The following is a 21626-nucleotide window of genomic DNA, read 5'->3' as shown; positions in this document are numbered from 1 at the left end:
TGACACTCCATATCAGAACCAACCAAGTTCTGTGGATTCCCTCTTCTCGCCAGTTCCACATCTGGCCCAACCGTCTGTTATCTTTCATCAGATTACTGCACAAGTCTCTTAATTAATTTCCATTTTCTTTCCTTGTCCTGTATAGTCTATCCTCAATACAGCAATAAAAATGACCTTTTTAAAGCATAAGAGAAGTCAAGTCCCTCTTCTGCTAAAACTCCTCCAGCAGTTACTATTTCTCTACATGATCTGTTCCCTCCCTTCCTTCTCTGACCACATATCCCAAAACTTCACCATTCGATACCTCCACTCCTTTCTCATTGGCTTCCTTATGCTATTTTGACCGTGTCACGCATACTCCCGTATTTCTACGGCTGTTCCCTTGTTTGAAATGCTCCTTTATTAGCTAGCCACAAGCTTGCTTGGGATTCTCTCTCCCCTCTCTCTCTGTCCCTCCTCTGTGCTCTTTCTCTCTCAAAATAAATAAATAAACATTAAAAAAAGAAGAAGATGTGGTATGTACATACAATGGAATAATATTCAGCCATAAAAAAGAATGGAATCTTGCCATTTGCAATGACATGGATGGAGCTAAAGAATATTAAGCTAAGTGAAGCAAGTCAGTCAGAGAAAGACAAATACCATATTATTTTACTCTTTGTGGAATTTAAGAAACAAATGAGCAAAGGGCGGGGTGGGGGGGGGGGGGAAGGGAGAGAAAAAGACACCAACCAAGAAAAAGACTCTTAACTACAGGGAACAAACTGATGGTTACCAGAGGGGAGATGGGTGGGGGATGGGTGAAATAGGTAAAGGGAATTAAGGAGTGCACTCGTAATGTACACTGAGTGATACAGGATTGCTGAATCACTATATTGTACACCTGAAACCAATATATCACTGTATGTTAACTATATTGGGATTCAAATTTAAAAATAAAAAAAAACTTTATCAATATTACCTTTGCAATGAGGTCTATCCTGATCAGTCTAAAATTTCCACCTGCTACTGGACACTTCGAGCACTCCCAATCGCCCTTACCTTGCTGTACTTCCGTACATTTCCACAGCACTTATCATCTCCTAATGTATCTCCTAACTTACCTATTTATAATATCTATTGTCTGATTGTCTATCACTACCCTGCTAGAAAACATCCTCTGTGCAGACAGAGCTCCTTGTTTTGTTCACAGACACACCCCATACACTTAGAACTGCCTAGCAATAATATGCACTCAAGAAGGCTTTTTTTTTTTTAAGTGATAGAATAATAGCATTTCTTAAATCAGTGATTCTCAAAGTATGGTCTGCTATCCCTTGGCAGTTCCCAATTCCTTTCAAGGAATCCACAAGGTCAAATTATTTTCATAATAATATTAAGATGATAAGTGCATTTTCCACTGGATTGACCTTTGTGTTGATGGCACAAAAGCAATGTGGGTAAAACTGCTGGCACCTTAGCACCAATCAAAGCAGTGGCACCAAACTATTCTTTTAGTCATTGAATTCTTCACTGCCATGTGCTTGCAGTTAAAAAATAAGCCAGTGTCACATAAAGAATGCCCTGATAAAGCACTAAAAATTGTTAGTTCTCAACTCCTGAGTACACTCCTTTTTAGTGTACTTTTTAACGTTTTTAACATTTATTCATTTTTGAGAGAGAGAGAGAGAGCGTGTGAGTGAGTGGGGGAGGGGCAGAGAAAGGGAAACACACAATCTGAAGCAGACTCCAGGCTCTGAGCTGTCAGCAGAGAGATTGACATGGGACTCGAACTCACGGACCATGAGATCATGACCTGAGCCGAAGTCAGACGCTCAACTGACTGAGGAACCCAGGTGCCCCTGGACTAGACACTTTTCTGATAGAACACCATGCTGTCTTAAAAAAAAACACTGGCAAAATATGGTTATTCATATTTGGGTATTAATGGACATCGTCACTTCACATTCTAGTTACTTTAGGAAAAGAACACAGTAATTGTTGCCAATTACAAACTCTAACCTTTCAATATAAATTAGAATATTGGAAACTCATAACCTGCACCATGTGCATGTAAGCATCCCAATACTTAGATTTTCCTGATCTAACTTCTAATATGGTGAATGTAAAGAGATATAACCCAAATAAACAAAAGCTTTTTTAATTTTTTCAATAATTTTTAAGAGTTTAAGTGGTTCTGAAAACAAATTTTGAGAAGAGATGATTTGTCTCAATCACTGTGTGACCCTCCTTGCTTTTCACAACCCTAGCTGCTTCCATGAATATGTTACATGGCAGAACTCACACAGCTCTGAACTTCTGAATGAAGAAGCCTCATAATAATTATAAATTATTCATTTTTGCTGTACAGCTATGGGTCGCTTTTTTGGTAAGTCACCTATAGCTAAGATCATTGCTTGGTGGCAATGAGAAATCTTGGTGACTAGGAGAAAACAAGGATTTGCCACAAGACTCACCATCCCATAATGAACCTTTGAGGTTTCCAAGGCCAGACATCAACTGAAATTTCATGGTTTTCCTACAAATTCTCAAAGGAATTACAAGTACTATTTGATTTACTGGATAGTGTAAATATTGCACACGAAGAAATGCTTTTTGTGTTTGGGATTCACTTCACAATATAATCCCCTAACCCTGGACATAAAGTTGGACATAGGAACTGAATTATAAAAGAATAGATATATTTACTCACCAGCTTTCACAAACTTATTGGAACTAGGTGCTAGGAGAACAAAATATTCAGGAGAAATTTTCTCTTCTGCAAGTAAACATAAATATTAGCTATTTTTTTTCCTGAGGGGTGTTGTAATCCAAGAGCCATTGAAAACTTCTGTCATAATTTCACACAAATTCTGGTCTCAAAAAACATTTTGCTAATTGATATTAAATCGTTTGTATTGTATTTTAGGAGATTTTCCATCATCAAGCTAATTTCTCAAAAATTTTTCCTGATGCATTTTCTCATTTTCATTTTCTTGCCAGTTCTGAGTAAGTGTTTTAGTCAGAACTCCTTCTACAGCAGGTGCTGGAAACCTATGTCAAACTAAACTGAAGAGGAAGAGAGAGAAGAGGAAAAGGAATTAGCTCACAGAAAAACAGAAGGCCCAGAGTTAAGATAGCTGAGAAGAAGGGGGATCCTGGGCTTTCCTCATCTCTCAAACACAGCTGTACTGAGGTCAGATTACTTGGAACCCCCAGAAAATAGATCTATGGAGAGACAGAAGGATCTCCACAGATGGAGGGAGATAGCTTGGCAGGTGGGAAGTGCATGGATGTGAGTTGGGGGAGAGAAAAATGGCCAAGCCACAGAGGGGAAGGGAATCCTTCCTGTGGAGAAACAACAGGGAGAGAAAGAGAAGAGCTGAGAAGGTGCAGCATCAAGTTAGCACAAGAGGAAAACCTCTCTGGACCACAGATTGGGGCATGAGAAGTACTGAATGTCCCAGTTATTTTTTGCAAACAGCTTCTGGAGCTCAAACTCTGAGGTTTTGGAAGTGTGTGACTTTCTCTGGAGTGGAGTTGTTGCCTATGCTCCTGGGGAGGAGAGAGCTGGCCCAGAGTGCAGAGCATGATGTAGAGATCTCCAGGGTGCACTGGTCCCCTTCCTGGAATACTTTTGGGAGAGTGCTTATTGCCTCCCCAGGGACAAAAGACGCTGCAGGTACCAGTCAAAGGCCTTTCATCACCAGGGTAGAGAGGCTCTACTCCAGAAGAGGGGAGCAGATCTGTGCCATGCAGCATCCTTTAATACTTTGCGTTTTGAATCCCAGCTGTGTGCGCAAGATGGTTGTGGTGCAGGATAAGCTGACTGCCCTCACTATACCGTGAGGGCTGCTTGTGAATAACGGGGATTGGGATCCCCAGCCAGGACAAGAGATTGGAGTGGCGCCATTTTCCCCCCAACACCAACAAGGTGGGACTTCATAGAGCAACACAGAAGCCCCCAGTGGAGGCGGGACCCACTTAGACCAATTCCCACCACTCTGTGCCCAGCAACTGCTTATTTACTGAGGCAAGAATGACTCAGTGCCAATGCAGCTGGCCTTTCTCCAGACTAGCATAGCCACTACCCGCCAAGCAACCAACAGACAACTTTTTTTCCCTGCTTCTTCTTTTTTAATTTCGAAATGAGGCTCATAGTTTCTGATTTGTTTTTTGTCATTTCCATATATACATATATATATATGCATATATACACCTATATATATACATACATATGCATTTTATTCTTTTCTTTTTCCTTCTTTTTTCTTCTGCTTTTTTTTATCCTTTTTCTTTTCTTTTTCTTTGGAATTGGCCTTACAGTTTTTTTGATTCTCTGTGTGTTTGCTTTTTGTTCCCTTTCCTTTTCTGTTTTTATAGGATCAGGCTTCCTCCATCACACTTTTTTTTTTTTCTCAGAGTTACTTCAACAAACAAATCAAAGCATACCTACTTAAAGGTCCAAACATTCCACCACTGTAAGCAAGGGGAAGCTCTGCAGAGGACTGACAAATGGGAAAGAGCAACCAAAACGCAACAGCAGAGTGCACACAGCATATCCCAGAAACAATTCCTGGAGTCCCAGGCCCTGGACAGTGTATGACCCCTTTTTAATATAGTAGTACTCTCAGGCGCAGGACACATAACAAGCTTTTAAAACACACAAAAGACAGAAACTTAGCCAAAAAAGACATGATGGAGGAATTCTCTCCAAAGGAAAGGTCAAGAAGAAATTACAGCCAGGGATTATACCTGCTCAAAACAGATATAAGCAATATATCTGAAAAAGAATTTAGAACAACAGTCATAAGATTACTAGCTGGAATTGAAGAAAGCATAGAAGACACTAGAGAAACCCTTGTTGCAGGGATTAAAGACCTAAGAACCAGTCAGAATGAATTTAAAAATGCTACCATTGAGATACAAAATAAACTAGATACAGTGACAATGAGGACTGAAGAAGCAGAGCAGAGAATAGGTGAAATAGAAGACAAAATCATGGAGAATAATGAAGCTGAAAAAGAGAGGGAAAGGAAGTTACTAGATCATGAAGGGAGACTTAGAGAACTAAGCGATTCCATGAAACGAAACAATACCCATATCATAGGAGTCCCAGAAGAAGAGCAAGAAAAATGGGTGGAAGGTTTATTTGAACCAATTATAGCTAAGAACTTCCCTAATCTGAGGGAGGAAACAGACATCCAAGTCCAAGAGGCACAGGGAACTCTCTTCAAAATCAACAAAAACAGGTCAACACCATGACATATCACAGTGAAACTTGCGAAATACAAAGATAAAGGGAAAATTCTGAAAGCAACTAGACCAGAGGTCCTTAACCTACAACGGTAGACACATATGGGTAGTAGCAGACCTGTCCACTGAAACTTGGCAGGCCAGAAGGGAGTGGCAGGAAATATTCAATGTGTTGAAAAGAAAAAATATGCAGCCAAGAATCCTTTATCCAGCAAGGCTGCCATTCAGAATAGAAGGAGAGCTAAGGACTTTCCCAGACAAACAAAAACTAAAGGAGTTTGTGACCACTAAACCAGCCCTGCAAAAAATTTTAAGGGGGACTCTCTGAGTGGAGGGAAAAAAAAAAAAAAGAAGACCAAAGACTTCAAAGACTACAAAGGACCAGAAAACATCACCATAAACACCAAATCTACAACTAACACAATGGCAGTAAAGTCATATCTTTTGATAATTGCTCTGAATGTAAATAGACTAAATGCCCCAAGCAAAGGACATAGGATATCAGAATGGATTAAAAAAAAAAAAAACAAGATTCATCTATAGGCTGCCTACAAGAGACTCATTTTAGGCCTCAGGACACCTGCAGATTGAAAGTGAGGGGATGGAGAACCATCTATCATGCTAACGAAGGTCAAAAGAAAGAGAGTACCATACTTACATTAAACAAACTAGATTTTAAAATAAAGAGAGTAATAAGAGATAAAGAAGGGCATTATATCCTATCCACTAAGAAGATCTAACAGTTGTAAATATTTATGCACCCAACTTGAAAGAACTCAAATATACAAAGCAATTGATCACAAACATAAAGAAACTCATTGATAATAATACCATAATAGTAGGAGACTTTAGTACTCCACTTACAACAATGGACACATCATCTAAACATAAAATCAACAAGGAAACAATGGCTTTGAGTGAAACATTGGACCATATAGACTTAACAGCTATATTTAGAACACTTCATCTTAAAACAGCAGAATACACATTCTCCTCAAGTGCACATGAAACGTTCTCCAGAATAGATCACATACTGGGTCACAAATCAGCCTTCAACAGGTCAAGATCATACCATGCATATATTCAGATCACAATACTATAAAACTTGAAATCAACCACCAGAAAAAATTTGGAAAGCCTTCAAATACATGTAAGTTAAATAACATCCTACTAAAGAATGAATGGGTTAGCCAGAAAATTAAGGAAGAAATTAAAAAATACATGAAAGTAAATGAATAGAAAACACAACAGTCCAAACCCTTTGAGATGCAACAGAAAATCCCAAGAGGAAAGTACATTGCAATTCAGGCCTATCTCAAGAAGCAAGAAAGGCCCCAATACACAACCCAAACTTACTGCTAAGAGAGTGAAAAAAGGAGAAGCAAATAAAGCCTAAAACCAAGCAAAATAAGAGAAATAATAAAGATTAGAGCAGAAATACACAATATAGAAAAAAACAGTGGAAAAGATCAATGAAACTAAAAGCTACTTTTTGAGAGAATAAAAAAAATTGACAAATACCTAACCAGACTTCTCAAAAAGACAAGAGAGAGGACCCAAATAGATAAAATCAGGAATGAAAGAGGAGAGATCACAATCAACACCACAGAAATACAATTACTAGAGAATACTATGAAAAATTATATGCCAACAAATTGGACAATCTAGAAGAAATGGACAAATTCCTAGATACTCACACACTATCAAAACTCAAACAGGAAGAAATAGAAAATTTGAACAGGCCCATAACCAGCAAAGAAATTGAATCAGTTATCAAAAATCTCCCAATGAATAAGAGTCCTGAACCAATTGGCTTCCCAGGGGAATTATACCAGACACTTAAAGAACAGTTAATACCTATTCTTCTCAAATGGTTCCAAAAAACAGAAGCGGAAGGAAAGCTTCCAAACTCATTCTATGAAGCCAGCATTACCTTGATTCCAAAATCAGACAAATATCCCACCAGAAAAGAGAATTACAGGCCAATATCCTTGATGAAACTGGATGCAAAAATTCTCAACAAAACACTAGCAAATCGAATTCAACAGGACACTGAAAGAATTATTCACCATGATCAAGTGGGATTTACTCCTGGGCTGCAGAGTTGGTTCAATATTCACAAATCAGTCAATATGATACACCACATTAATAAAATAAAGGATAAGAACCATATGATCCTTTCAATATACACAGAAAAGCATTTGACAAAATACAGCATCCTTTCTTGATAAAAACCCTCAAGAAAGTAGGGATGAGAAAGAACATATCTCAACATCATAAAAGTAATATATGAAAGGCCCACAGCTAATATCATCCTCAATGGGGAAAAACTGAGAGCTATCCCCGTTAAGGTCAGTAACACAACAGAGATGTGCATTCTCACCACTGTTGTTCAACATAGTGTTGGAAGTCCTAGCTCAGAAATCAAACAACGAAACGAAATAAAACCCATCCAAATTGGCAAAGAAGTCAAACTTTCACTCTTTGCAGATGACATGATACTCAACATGGAAAACCTGAAAGACTCCACCAAAAAACTGCTAGAACTGATACGTGAATTCAGCAAAGTCATGGGATATAAAATCACTATACAGAAATCGGTTGCATTTCTATACACCAATAATGAAGCAACAGAAAGAGAAATCAAGGAATCGATCCCACTTATAATTGCACCAAAACCCATAAAATATCTAGGAATAAACCTAACCAAAAAGGTAAAAGATCTCTATGCTGAAAACTATGGAAAGCTTATGAAAGAAATTGAAGAAGACACAAAGAGATGGAAAAACATTCCATGCTCATTGATTGGAAGAACAAATATTATTAAAATGTTGATACAACCCAAAGCAATTTACATATTCCATGCAATCCCTAAGAAAACAACACCGGCATTCCTCACAGAGCTAGAACAAACAATCCTAAAATTTGTATGGAACCAGAAAAGACCTTGAATAACCAAAGTAATTTTGAAAAAAGAAAACCAAAGCTGAAGGCATCACAATTCCAGACTTCAAGCTGCATTACAAAGCATAATCATTGAGACAATCTGGTACTAACAGAAAAACAGACACATAGATCAATGAAATAGAATAGCAAACCCAGAAATGGACCCACAAACGTATGGCCAACTGATCTTCAACAAACAAGGAAAGAGTATCCAATGGAAAAAAGATAGTCTTTTCAGCAAATGGTGCTGGGGAAACTGAACAGCAACATGCAAAAAAATGAACCTGGATCACTTTCTCACACCATGCACAAAAATAAATTCAAAATGGATAAAAGACCTAAATGTGGGACAGGAAACCATCAAAATCCTAGAGGAGAACACAGGCAACAACCTCTTTAACCTTGCAGCAGCAAGTTTCTTATTAAGCAGTTAATAAGCAGTTTCTTATTAAACATATCTCAGAAGGCAAGGGAAGCAAAAGCAAAAATGAACTATTGGGGCATCATCAAAATAAAAAGCTTTTGCACGGCAAAGGAAACAACCAACAAAACTAAAAGGCAACTATCAGAATGGGAAAAGATATTTGCAAATGACATATCGGAAAAGGTTTAGTATCCAAAATCTATAAAGAACTTCTCAAACTCAACACTGAAAAAACAAATAATCCAGTGAAGAAATGGGCAAAAGACATGACTACGCTTTTCCAAAGAAGACATCCAGATGGTTAACAGACACATGAAAAGATGCTTAGCATCACTCATCATCAGGGAAATACAAATCAAAACCACAATGAGATTACCTCACACCTGTCAGAATGGCTAAGATTAACAACACAAGAAACTACAGATGTTGAGGAAGATGTAGAGAAAGGGGAACCCTACTGCACTGTTGATGGGAATGTAAACTGGTGCAGCCACTCCTCAAAAAGTTAAAAACAGAACTACCCTATAACCCAGCAATTGTACTACTAGGTATTTACTCCAAGGATACAAAAGTGCTAATTTGAAGGGACACATGCATTCCAATGTTTACAGCAGCCCTATTGACAATAGCCAAAGTATGGAAAGAGCCCAAATGTCCATCGGCTGATGAATGAAAAAATAAGATGTGCTATATATATATATATATATATATATATATATATATATATATATATATATATATATATAATGGAATACTACTTAGTGATTAAAAAAATCATGAAATTTTGCCATTTACAATAACATGGATGGAGCTAGAGTGTATGATGATAAGTGAAATAATTTGCCTGAGAAATAATTTGTAAGAGATAATAAAACAATTTGTCAGAAAAAGACAAATATCATATGATTTCACCCATATGTGGAATTTAAGAAACACAACAGATGAACATAGGGGAAGGGAAGGAAAAAGAAGAGAAAAACAGACAGGGAGGCAAACCCTAAGAGACTCTTAAATATACAGAACAAACTGAGGGTGGCTGGAGGGAAAGTGGATGGAAGGATGGGCTAAATGGGCAATGGGCATTAAGGACGGCACTTGTTGGATTGAGCACTGGGTGTTATATGTTAAGTGATGAATAACTGGGTTCTACTCCTGAAGCCAAGACTACACTGTATGTTAACTAACGTGAATTAAAATAAATAAAAAAAAAAACCCACAAGGCCCTGATGTTGAGCTCAAGAACAGCCAGATGTAGGGACTAAAGTCTCCAGAACTTTTTGTCTCCACTACTTGCCTCTACTTGGCTGCATTCTGCATGGAATCTCTACCTAAGGGAGCCAAGATACTGACTTACAACCATGCATAGTCTTATGCTGTCAGATTAGCAAATGAGGCAGAAAGAGAATTTCATTCTCCCAGCATCCATAATATCTATGTCCCCACACAACACATACATAGGCTGGCCATGATTGGATCATGTTTCCACTCTGTGTGCTCAATCAAACACTGTACTAAGATTGGCCCAGCCCCAGCCACATGCTGCCTTAGTCAGGGTTCTCCAGAGAAAGAGAACCACTAGAATATGACATATATTATGTAATATATATGTGGAGATTCACTTTGAAGAATTACTTCACATGTCTACAGAGGCTGAGAAGTCCCATGACTTACTGTCTACAAGATGGACACCCAAGAAAGCTGTTGGTGTTGTTCTAGCCTCAGCTCACAGACCTAAGAACCATGGGAGTTGATTTCTCATCCAGAAATACCCTCAGAGACATACCTAGAAGTAGTGTTTAATCTGCGCACCTCTTGGCTCAGTCAAGTAGACACATAACATCAACACATATGCCAACCCTGTAAGGGTATGTGGATGTGTGAGACCCCATTACAGACACACCCCCAGGGCCAAATGGAGGTGGAGAGAAATGGATCCACACACAAAAATGATACTGGCCAATAAAAAGAGCTCTCTGCTACAACATACAGAATCCCTATTTATTTGTACTCACTGCTCCCACAGCTGAGCATCTTACAAAGACAGTATAAAGTTTTCATAAATAAGCAGTGCTTGACATAATATTTTCCAGAATCATCACTCTGTAATTTTAAAACCTGTCTGATTTGAGGAAGTGGAGTAAACTGACACTAGAAAATCAATCACCTCTCAGTCATCTCACTACAGCTGACTGTTCAAGACAGAAGAAATTCAAATTGGCAGTAGTTAGATAATTATAAAAGTAGGGGGCTGAGTTAGACAATTTGCTGGGTAACTTATTCAGGAAATCAAACAGAAAAGACAGGCAGTGTGGACCTACTTAATAGGAATTGAGTTTTTCTTCCAGAAACATTATAGATCAATGTCTCCAGATACTAGTATGGTTAAAGGAAACTCACAACTATCTTTTAGTTTTGTGAAAGGACTTCAATCTAAGATGGAACCACAGGAAGTGAAACAGAGACTCTCATGTATGTGTCTTTGGAAAAATGAAACTTGAAGAACTGAGAGACTGATTTCCCATAAATGCCTAATTTATACAAGACTGAAGTGTATCTCATAAGCAATGAATATCCATCAAGAATCTCCCTGTCTTCAGGCTAGTGAGCTTACTGGCCAGACTCCTCCTTCCGTGCACACCTTGCCCCTGCAAATCCTCAAGGGACTCACCTGTAGCTTGCTACAAGTGTGTGCTTCTCAAATTGCTCAGTTTCTGGTCATTTGATATTCCCTTAGTTTACCTCTTTATTTAGGTTGCTAATTTGTTCTCAAAATGCAAGTCTACAAATCATGGGGGTCATTCTCATGTCAACGTCTCCAGCTACAGTGGACACTACTGATGCCACACCTGTAGCCCCCCAGCCCCCTCCATGGTCACTTTAGGGCAAGCAGCCTGTTAAATTAATTAAACAAGGGGGCCATGAGATTGAGGTGGCTTCAATGCTGTGGTGGCCTTCCTAAGCAAACCTAAATCTAAGTCTGTAAATGCCCGAAGGTGACAAAATGGAAACCTAAGGACAACCAATCACAAACAGCCAACTGGGCTTGAAGCTATAGCCCACAAACAGTTTCCTTACCTTGCTCCCGCCTTTTCTCTATAAAAATCTCTCCCCGGCTCCTGACTACTTGTGGATTGGCACTGCCCAATTCCTATTGATTTATGCTCAAATGAACTCTTAAACTGTCCAGTGTGTGTCAGTTTATCTTTTACCATGCCTCACGTCCATCTCAACCGAACCTGTGTCTCTTCACCTGAGGGCCCTCTTTGGTGTCAGACACATCCCTGCCCATGCCTGCTGCGCTGGGCATGGACACATGCAGGACGACGACACGTGAACACCCTTTGTGGAATGGCTGGATGCGGAGGGTGGGCTCAGTGACTGCGCAGCGCGCCCTCTGCTGTCTGCCCAGTGCACAGTCCGTGAAACTCCAGTTGCCCACAGGGGTACCTGGCTGCATCATACACTCTTTGTGCTGCCTTCACTGCCGTCTCTCAAACCCCTACCACCCGTGTTTCCTTCACCCGTCAAATGAACTACTCTTACTTGAATCTGTGTCCCAAGACCTGCTTCTAAGGAAAGACACAAACAGAAAAAAATTTGAAAAGCTATGTCTGGGTGGGCCATCCATGCTTTTCTTACACTTTAAAAGTACACAGGACTTGGATGGCACTTGGGTTAAGCGTCCAACTTGGGCTCAGGGCGTATCTCATGGTTCGTGACTTGGAGCCCCTAATCAGGCTCTGTGCTGACAGCTCAGAGCCTGGAGCCTGCTTCAGATTCTGCGTCTCCCTCTCTCTGTCCCTCCCCCACTTGTTCTCTATCTCTCTGTCTCTTAAACATTTAAAAACATTTTTTTTAAATAAATAAAGTACACAGGACTTTCCGCACTCCCAGCAGCTCTACTGAGATATAATTGACAAAGAAGAATTGTATATATTTGATGTGTACAACGTGATGATTTAATATATGTATACATTGTGAAATGATTACCACAATCAAAATGGTTATATATCCATCACCTCACATAGTTACCATGTGTGTGTGTGTGTGGGGGGGGGGGCCAGATCGACTCTTGTAGCAAATTTCAAATATATAAAACAGTAGTATTAACTATAGTCACCATGCTGTGCATTAGATCCCCAGAACATATTAGATCCCCAGAAGCTTGTAACTGAAAGCTTGTAAAGTGCACAAACCTTAGTCCAGTCATGTGTCACGTCTCCAGCACTCACTCTTTGGCTAACTTCACTAAACAGGAAGGCCTGTGGCGTGAAAATGAGAGGAAAAGGCCTATGAACATATGCACTTGACACCTGCATGAAAGCACTGAGAGTCACCCTTGGGTCCCCTCTAAAACAACAATGTAAAAGAATATAAAATAAAGTTCATGCAAGAATAACCAAGGTGATCTGGTTCCCTCAATCTTCCTGAGTTTCAATGAATAGATTGGAAGCCAATGAATATGGGGGAGGGGAACAGGAAGAGAGAGGAGGCACATTTAACAGATGGCCCCATCATTTACTATATGGCCCTAGACTGCTGTGCTGCTGTAGTTTCTGATCCCCTCCTTTGGTCTAAGCACTTAAATAAACCTCAAGGGCAACACCCCATAGTGAACTAACATGCATAATTATCATCTGTAGAAGGGGTAGACTACATTATATTTGTTCTGCTTAAGATGGGAGGAAATCAAGCCATGCATTTTGAAAGAATATTATTTAATTGGTTAAAAGAAAAAAAGACAGCTCTTGAAGGTATAAGTTTTAGGTGTTCAGAAAAATTACTCTAAAAGATAATTCCCCACAAAGTCATATAAGCTATTTATATTGTGCTCCTAGATGCTTTCCCCTTCATTTCTTAATTAAATATTTTAAAGCTAAGTCATAAAGCACTTGAGTTTCACATCTAATAAGTATTCATTCAAGTGATGTGTGGCAAGCACTATACAAATGAGCAATTTAAAAACAGAAGGTATTTTACTCACAGTTGGTCATAGATATTCAGTATAAATACAAATATACAAACAAAAGCCTACAAGTATTGTACTCCTGTCACAAATAATCACAGACTTTAAAATAGCGATTTTCTTTAATAGTCCAAGCAGCTCATAAAAATTCATTGTCAGGGAGGAACCAATATGAGTCAAGAGAACAATGTGTTCTTTGTGTTTTACCTCAGTTATCTTTACATAATTTCTAATTTTGTGATGAGACATTCTGGAATATTGATTGCTTTCTTAAAAATCTACTGATTGCCTTCAGTACATGCCAAAGATTCAGTCAGGTGTTTAAGAAGTATGCAGGAAAGAGAAGTTGCAGTGAATTCACTATAAATCTTAACTTGCAAATAAAATTATTTACTATGGAATGAGTAACCTTTACTTTTGGGGAACCTGACAGATACCAAAGCAGTAACACTCACAAGCCACTTCACACTTATGAAAGAGGACATTGAATGGGGCGCCTGGGTGGCTCAGTTGGTTAAGTGACCGACTTCAGCTCACGTCATGATATTGCAGTTTGTGGGTTCGAGCCCCACATCAGACTCTGTGCTGACATCTCAGAGCCTGGGGCCTGCTTCAGATTCTGTGTCCCCTTCTCTCTCTCTGCCTCTCCCCTGCTTGCACTCTCTCTCTCAAAAATAAACATTTAAAACTTTTTTAAAAAACAAGAAAGAAAGAGGATATTTGATCCAGAGTCAATATCTGTAAGTCCATGGATTCCGAGTGACTGTACCTTCTCTGAGCCCACCTTCAGATGCAGGGGTACACTGGCTAGACTGCCACAGCTGAAAAGGATCTGCCTCATGATGACAGGTCAAATTATACCAATGGCCTCCCAAAAATGTACGGTTTCTCTCTAGGGAATCTCTGATGGTCTTTCCATCAGAAGATCATCAATTTATGGATTAGTTGCCTAAGAATGTATAGGCACATAGGGTACATATATGTCCCTCAAAAACAGAGATTGGGAAGAATAGAGAGCAAGTTTACTTAATTATAAAGTTGGAGACTTGTGGCCTCTGAATTTCCACATTACTTTCATTGCTATGGCCCTATTATGCATTTTTTATGCCTTTCTTCCCATGGTGGTGGATGATTCCATCTGGTTTGTATGTATTCTGGTTCCAATGACCATTGCTTAGGATTAAGGGACTATTGCTATGATGGCTTCAACACAGGTAAAGAGCCAAAGGGTTAATTTTGCCTCAACCATCCAGAAAAGGACCAAATGTTTACCTCTTTGAAAGGTAGTTGCTGTAACTTCCCTTGGCCTTATGAATACACAGACAAAAGCCCTAAAAAAAGTCAGCAAATTAAATCCAACAATATGTAAAAACAGTTAATGTACAGCAGCAAATACAGTCTTCGGTATTTACCAAAGAGAATGAAAATATATGCCCATAAAAATGCATATAGGAATGTCAATAACAGCCCAAACTGGAAACAGCCCAAATGTCTACCCACGGTTGAATAAACACATCATTCGACATTTATATGATGGAACAGCACTTAGCAATAAAAAGGAACAAGTTATACTGATAATCACAATAATATGGATGAATTTCACAAACATTACACTGGGTAAGAGTGGCCAGGGGGAAGGTGCATATTCTATGATTCCACTTACTTGACCTTCAAGAATAAGTCAAAATTCATCTCCAATGATTTAAAAAAAATCAGACCTGTGTTTCATTGAGGTGAGGTGAGGGCTGGGGGAATGTTTAGTCCATTAGGGCTACTATAACAAAAACACAATAGACTGGTGACTTCAACAGTAAACATTTATTTTTCACACGTCTGGAGGCTGGAAGTCCAAGATCAAGGTGCCGGCAGATTCAGTATCTGGTAAGAGCCTGGTTCCTGGTTCATAAATTTGAGGATAAGTTGTAAAAATGTTATCATGTTATAACCTGCTGCTCCACTCTTGTCAATAATTATTTCTTATTCTCTCAAGGGTTCCCAAGAATAAAGAGAGATTCTGTAACTAGAAGGGAAACAGGGTTCTAACCAGACAAAAACAACAGTTTTCTATTCAGCTTTTCTAAAGACTTTGCTAAATGACTCTTTGATATCAAACTTGTTTTCTGGTATGAAATTCAAATTCCTAGTTCTGAACATTAAAATTACTCTCCCTTATTTATAGAAAGCATGCCACTTATAGATATAAATATTAAAATGATTTTATTTTTATTCATTTGCAGTTGCTTTAACTCATTTATTGGCTCTTTAATCAGGTCCAGATTACAAGTATTATATTGTATTCTTTCTTCCTTTCTTGTTTTCATTTAAAAAAAAAATCCCTAGATTCATAACACGATACAATCTGTACAAGTTATCCCAAAATGTATGTCTAAAAAACAAGGAGTACGTCCTCCCATTCCTTGTTTCTATCAGAGTTTAAGTGGCAAACAACAAAATCTACCTTGGCTGGCTTAAGTGGAAAAAGAATTAATTAAAGGCTAATAAGTAGTTCACAGAAGCTGAGAGGGCTTGAGACCAGGCTTGGATGTTGAGCAGCAGGAACAATGTCCAATGCTCTGCAGGAGCCACTATAGCTCAAACACCCCTGCTGTCACTGGTTGGCCCCTCCACCGGTCGCTTGCATGGACGCCGCCCAGCTCATGCTGCGTGATGCTCAGGAGTGGATGCCAGAAACTCTGGCAGCAACGCCCCTAAAGAGCCCAACACGTTTGTCGCTGTGCTTGCCAAATAACAAAATCTGCACGCCTCCTTTCTCCCCTTGCTCACTTCCCAATCAAAGTCACATGCAAGTGCATCTGATTGATGGAATCCAGGCCTCACACCTGTACCCTTGCTGCAAGGGAATCTGGGAAAGCCAGTTTTCAGCTTCAACCTGGAGAAGGGGGGGGGACTCATAAGACAGGATGTTTTGCAAACACTGGAAGAGTGTTCAAAGGGTGCTGGGCAATCAGAAGTGCCCACAATGACAAATGTCCACGAAAAGCCCTAAAGGATAGATTTCTCTCTATTAGTAAGTGCTTTCCCTATCTTACAGTTCCAATAAGTACTCAGCAACTGAAATGTGGACGTGATGATACAAGTACCACACAGTGTGCTACTTCATAGAGGAGTATGGTACTGATACCAGAATAATGCAAGTGTCCCTTGTTTCACCATATGTCAAATTCAGTGGGACTTCACTGAAATCCCAACTTTGAGGCAATAATGATATTTATATGCATGGAAATGAAATTGCACAAATCATTCACTTGCTCCCAAATTCAACCATTTTGTAACTCCCAAAATACTGTACATTGAGAATCAGATTAACCTCTTAATTGATAGGTAAGATGTTCTGACCATTTGAATTCCAAATAATAATTGTGACTTTTGTAGCTAGTCTCATCTTTACAAAAGAGTACAACAACATGAACTTTAACATGATCACTACTAGGGGTGCCTGGCTGGCTCAGTCTGTTAAGTGTCTGACTCTTGGTCTCAGCTCAGGTCATGATCTCACAGTTTGTGAGTTTGAGCCCCGAATCATGCTCTTCACTGACAGTGGGGAGCCTGCTGGGGGTGGGGGGTGGAATCTCTCTCTCTCTCTTTCTCTCTGTCCCTCCCTCCCACTCACTCTCTTTGTCTCTCTCTCTCTCTCTCTCAAAATAAATAAATAAACTTAAAAAAATTTTTTAATATGATCACTTCTAGTCCTTTATATAAATGCAAAGATCAACTCTTGTCTGCCCAGATACGTATCTATTTCTGTGTTTGTGTTGACAGCAGAAATAATAAAACTATTTTTTACTTTTCCCTGTTAGCAGGAGTAATATAAATCATTCCAGTCTTGGGATGCCTGATTAAGCTACAGAAAATTAAGTTCATTTATCCTTTTTGTGCTAAACTATTTTCCAAATGTTTTCTTTGCAGAATCACTGCGTTGTTTTTCCTCGCTAACCTGCCTTGATGGCCATGCAGACGTGTGTCACACTGCCCCCTGGTGTGGCTGAAACAAACTTCCTTCCATTCTGTAGAAGCTACCAGAGCCGGGAATGCACGCAGACCCTGTATTGCTGAGTCATGCCGCAGGCTGAGCTTTGTTCTGGAGGGATTTTGTAGGCCTTCGAAAGTGAGCAAAGAGGTTTGGATCATCAGCAGACACAAATTATTGTATAAAGGACTGGGAAAACCAGAAATACTTAACATTTTTAATTCAGCAAATGTTTATTTAGGGCCCGCTGCATATAGGTCTGTGCTTGGTCCCACAGGTGACACTGAAAGGAAAAAGGCACAATCCCTGTCCCAGAGGACCTAGCCATATGCAGCATACACATAGCACAATACAATGTGAGTTAAGCATATACAGTGTATGAGGTGAGAAGAGATCACAAGAAATAATATTAAAACAAAAAACAAAACCAGGCTTCTTAGGAGGAAGACTATTTGAGATAGGCCTTGAATAAGATTTGGGATTTTATGGGCAGCAGTGGGGAACTGAGGAGGAAGGGGAAAAATACATGCCAAAAAGAATAAAATAATAAATTAAAGACTCTAATTTCAAAAAGAGTCTTACTTTATTTTTATCTTATTATTTTTCATCAGCAAATTTACAAGAGAAAGTTTACAGTTTCCACAGTCACCTATGAGTAGAATTTTATTATTAGAAGGGTAAAAGATACTTAATTAGCAATACAATTAAATTTATTTTCCTTGAAAAATAATTTCTAAAGATAGTGTCAGAGAGCAATGGTTCCATTAAGTTTCTTCAAATCCCTTTTGTCTCAAAAACAACAACAACAACAACAACAAAACACTCCCATATATATTTTCTATAATTTTATTAAGGTAGGATTATTTATAATTTAAAATAATTTAGACTACATATTTATATTATCATGTTCATATTATATTAATATATATTATATATTCACTGGCCATAAGTGAATTAACATCTGTTCACTTTTAAAGCTCTTTTTAAAGAAATGTGAGTAATCTATGTGACTTGATTCTTAGAATTCAGCAAATCAACTACATCCTCTCATTGATTCTCATGGTAAACTTAGTGCTCTTATGCTATGCATGTGACTGTCAACATCTTCAATTGTAATTTCAATTATTTGAATTGTAGGCAATTGAGGGTTATCATGGTATTTTGTGAGCTTATTTTAAATTTAGATTTTACAAAAGAGCATGTTTTGGCATATGTTTTTCTTAGAATTCTGGGTGTTTACATACATTTGCTAAGTGTACAATGTAATAGAAAATAAACCAATGCCTTTTAAATTTTTATTAAAATGGTTTCAAATATATGCCCACTCATCTTGGGAATATAATGATCCATGTAAGTTGAATGATAACCAACACAACATTCTTTTTAAATATAAAATTGTATCAACCCATAACTTTAAAAAGGACCTTTCATTTTTTCATATTAACAGAATCGATATATATTTTACAAGGTATACGATAGAGCTTGCTTCACATAGTATCAGGATTATGTATCTTCTATATCTTAGTGGGTAAAGATGACACTCAAAATCTCCCTTTTTAAAGTCATTCCCTTCTGGTGTTTCTAGAATATAAATAACTTTTAGTTGACCCAGTTTTACATATTTGCCTTTTTCTTATTAATAAAAACTCTAAAATTCTAAAAGATAACTCTAACACTATGGAGGTAAATATATAATACAGTATTGTATTTATAATAATGGTTAATATTATATCAAAATTTCCCATATATTACCCAGGTAGAATTTATTGTAAATGTATTTCTGGTCTCCTGATTTAATTATGTAGATTTCCATAATAACTAATAGCAAAATATACGTGAAAAGGCCTAGGATGTTGCTTGATCATCAAGTACTTTTGTACTCAAGTACTCAAGTACTTTTGGAGTTGAGCTCCTCAAAATGTAAGGATATGCCCTTTCTCCCAGACTGCAAATCACTTCTGTTATTAATATGGCATTTTACTATTTTGTAGGAAGAAGCTCAGCTCAAATTTAAATTGTTTACCCAAAAGTCACCCATCTATGACTAGACGGGCTGTGAGGTACACTATCAACAGTGTAACAGTGATGTGTACTTTAGGCAGTGTAGATGTGTACTCTATCTACATCTTATGACTCATTGAATCCTCACAGGAACTTCTGGAGGGAAGTAATATTATTGTCCCATTTTGCAGTTAAGACAATTGATACACACAGAGGCTAAGTAACTTGCCCAACCTTCCATAGCTCATGAGGGGCAGAGGTGAGGTTAAAACTCGGGAAACCTGTCTTTGGGCGTCTGTGAACTTAACCACTACTCTATAATAATGAGACTCTGTTTCTAAAAAGGTCTTTTTTTTTTAAGTTTTTTTTTTTTTTTTTTTTTTTTTTTTTTTGAGAGAGAGAGTGTGTACAAGTGGGGGAAAGGGGGCAGATGCAGGGGTCAGACAGAAAGGGAGAGAATCCCAAGAATGCTGTCAGCATAGAGCCAGACATGGGGCTTGAATTCATGAGCCATGACATCATGACCTAAGCTGAAACCAAGAGTTGGACACTTGACTGACTGAGCCATCCAGGTGCCCCACTAGAAAGGTCTTTAAAGGAGTATTAAGGGTGGCACAAAAACAGACACTCAGAGCAATGGAACAGAATAGAGAACCCAGAAATGGACCCACAAACATATGGCCAACTAATCTTTGACAAAGCAGGAAAGAGTATCCAATGGAATAAAGACAGTCTCTTCAGCAAGTGGTGCTGGGAAAACTGGACAGCGACATGCAGAAGAATGAACCTGGACCACTTTCTTACACCATACACAAAAATAAACTCAAAATGGATGAAAGACCTAAATGTAAGACAGGAAGCCATCAAAATCCTCAAGCAGAAAGCAGGCAAAAACCTCTTTGACCTTGGCCCCAGCAACTTCTTACTCAATACGTCTCCAGATGCAAGGGAAACAAAAGCAAAAATGAACTATTGGGACCTCATCGAAATAAAAAGCTTCTGCACAGCAAAGGAAGCAATCAGCAAAAGTAAAAGGCAACCGACAGAATGGGAGAAGATATTTGCAAACGACATATCAGATGAAGGGTTAGTATCCAAAATCTATAAAGAATTTCTCAAACTCAACAACCGAAAAACAAATAATCCAGTGAAGAAATGGGCAAAAGACATGAATAGACGCTTCTCCAAAGAAGACATCCAGATGGCCAACCGACACATGAAAAAATGCTCAATATCACTCATCATCAGGGGAATACAAATCAAAACCACAATGAGGTATCACCTCACACCTGTCAGAATGGCTAACATTAACAACTCAGGCAACAACAGATGTTGGCAAGGATGCAGAGAAAGAGGATCCCTTTTGCGTTGTTGGTGGGAATGCAAGCTGGTGCAGTCACTCTAGAAAACAGTACACAGGTTCCTGAAAAAATTAAAAATAGAAATACCCTATGACCCAGCAACTGCACTATTAGGTATTTATCCAAGGGACACAGGTATGCTGTTTCGAAGGGGCACGTGCACCCCCATGTTTATAGCAGCACTATCAACAACAGCCAAAGTATGGAAGGAGCCCAAATGTCCATCAGCGGATGAATGGATAAAGAATATGTGGTATATCGATGGAGTATTACTCGGCAAGCAAAAAGAATGAGATGTTGTCATTTGCAACTACGTGGATGGAACTGGAGGGTATTATGCTAAGCTAAATTAGTCAGAGAAAGACAAATATCATATGACTTCACTCATATGAGGACTTTAAGACACAGAACAGATGAACACAAGGGAAAGGAAACAAAAATAATAAAAAAACAGGGAGGGGGACAAAACATAAGAGACTCTTTTTTTTTTCAATATATGAAGTTTATTGTCAAATTGGTTTCCATACAACACCCAGTGCTCATCCCAAAAGGTGCCCTCCTCAATACCCATCACCCACCCTCCCCTCCCTCCCACTCCCCATCAACCCTCAGTTTGTTCTCAGTTTTTAACAGTCTCTTATGCTTTGGCTCCATAAGAGACTCTTAAATATGGAAAACAAACAGAGGGTTACTGGAGGGGTTGTG

General features: G+C 38.6%; 1 long non-coding RNA gene across 2 annotated transcripts in view; it reads right to left on the bottom strand.

The window, feature by feature from the left end:
* LOC122221775 overlaps positions 1-21626 on the bottom strand; it is a 46472-nt gene that overhangs the window by 14843 nt on the left and 10003 nt on the right. For both annotated transcript variants that reach the window (XR_006203430.1, XR_006203428.1), the window contains exons 2-3: positions 12802-12867; positions 2693-2758 (exon numbers count right to left, since the gene is read on the bottom strand). This is a non-coding gene — a long non-coding RNA (uncharacterized LOC122221775). The remainder of the gene's footprint in view (positions 1-2692; positions 2759-12801; positions 12868-21626) is intronic.

The sequence above is a fragment of the Panthera leo genome, chromosome A1 (assembly GCF_018350215.1).
Source record: "Panthera leo isolate Ple1 chromosome A1, P.leo_Ple1_pat1.1, whole genome shotgun sequence".
Taxonomy (NCBI): Eukaryota; Metazoa; Chordata; class Mammalia; order Carnivora; family Felidae; genus Panthera; species Panthera leo.
The sequence above is the reverse complement of the archived record's forward strand: the minus strand, read 5'-3'. Positions and strand labels throughout refer to the sequence as shown.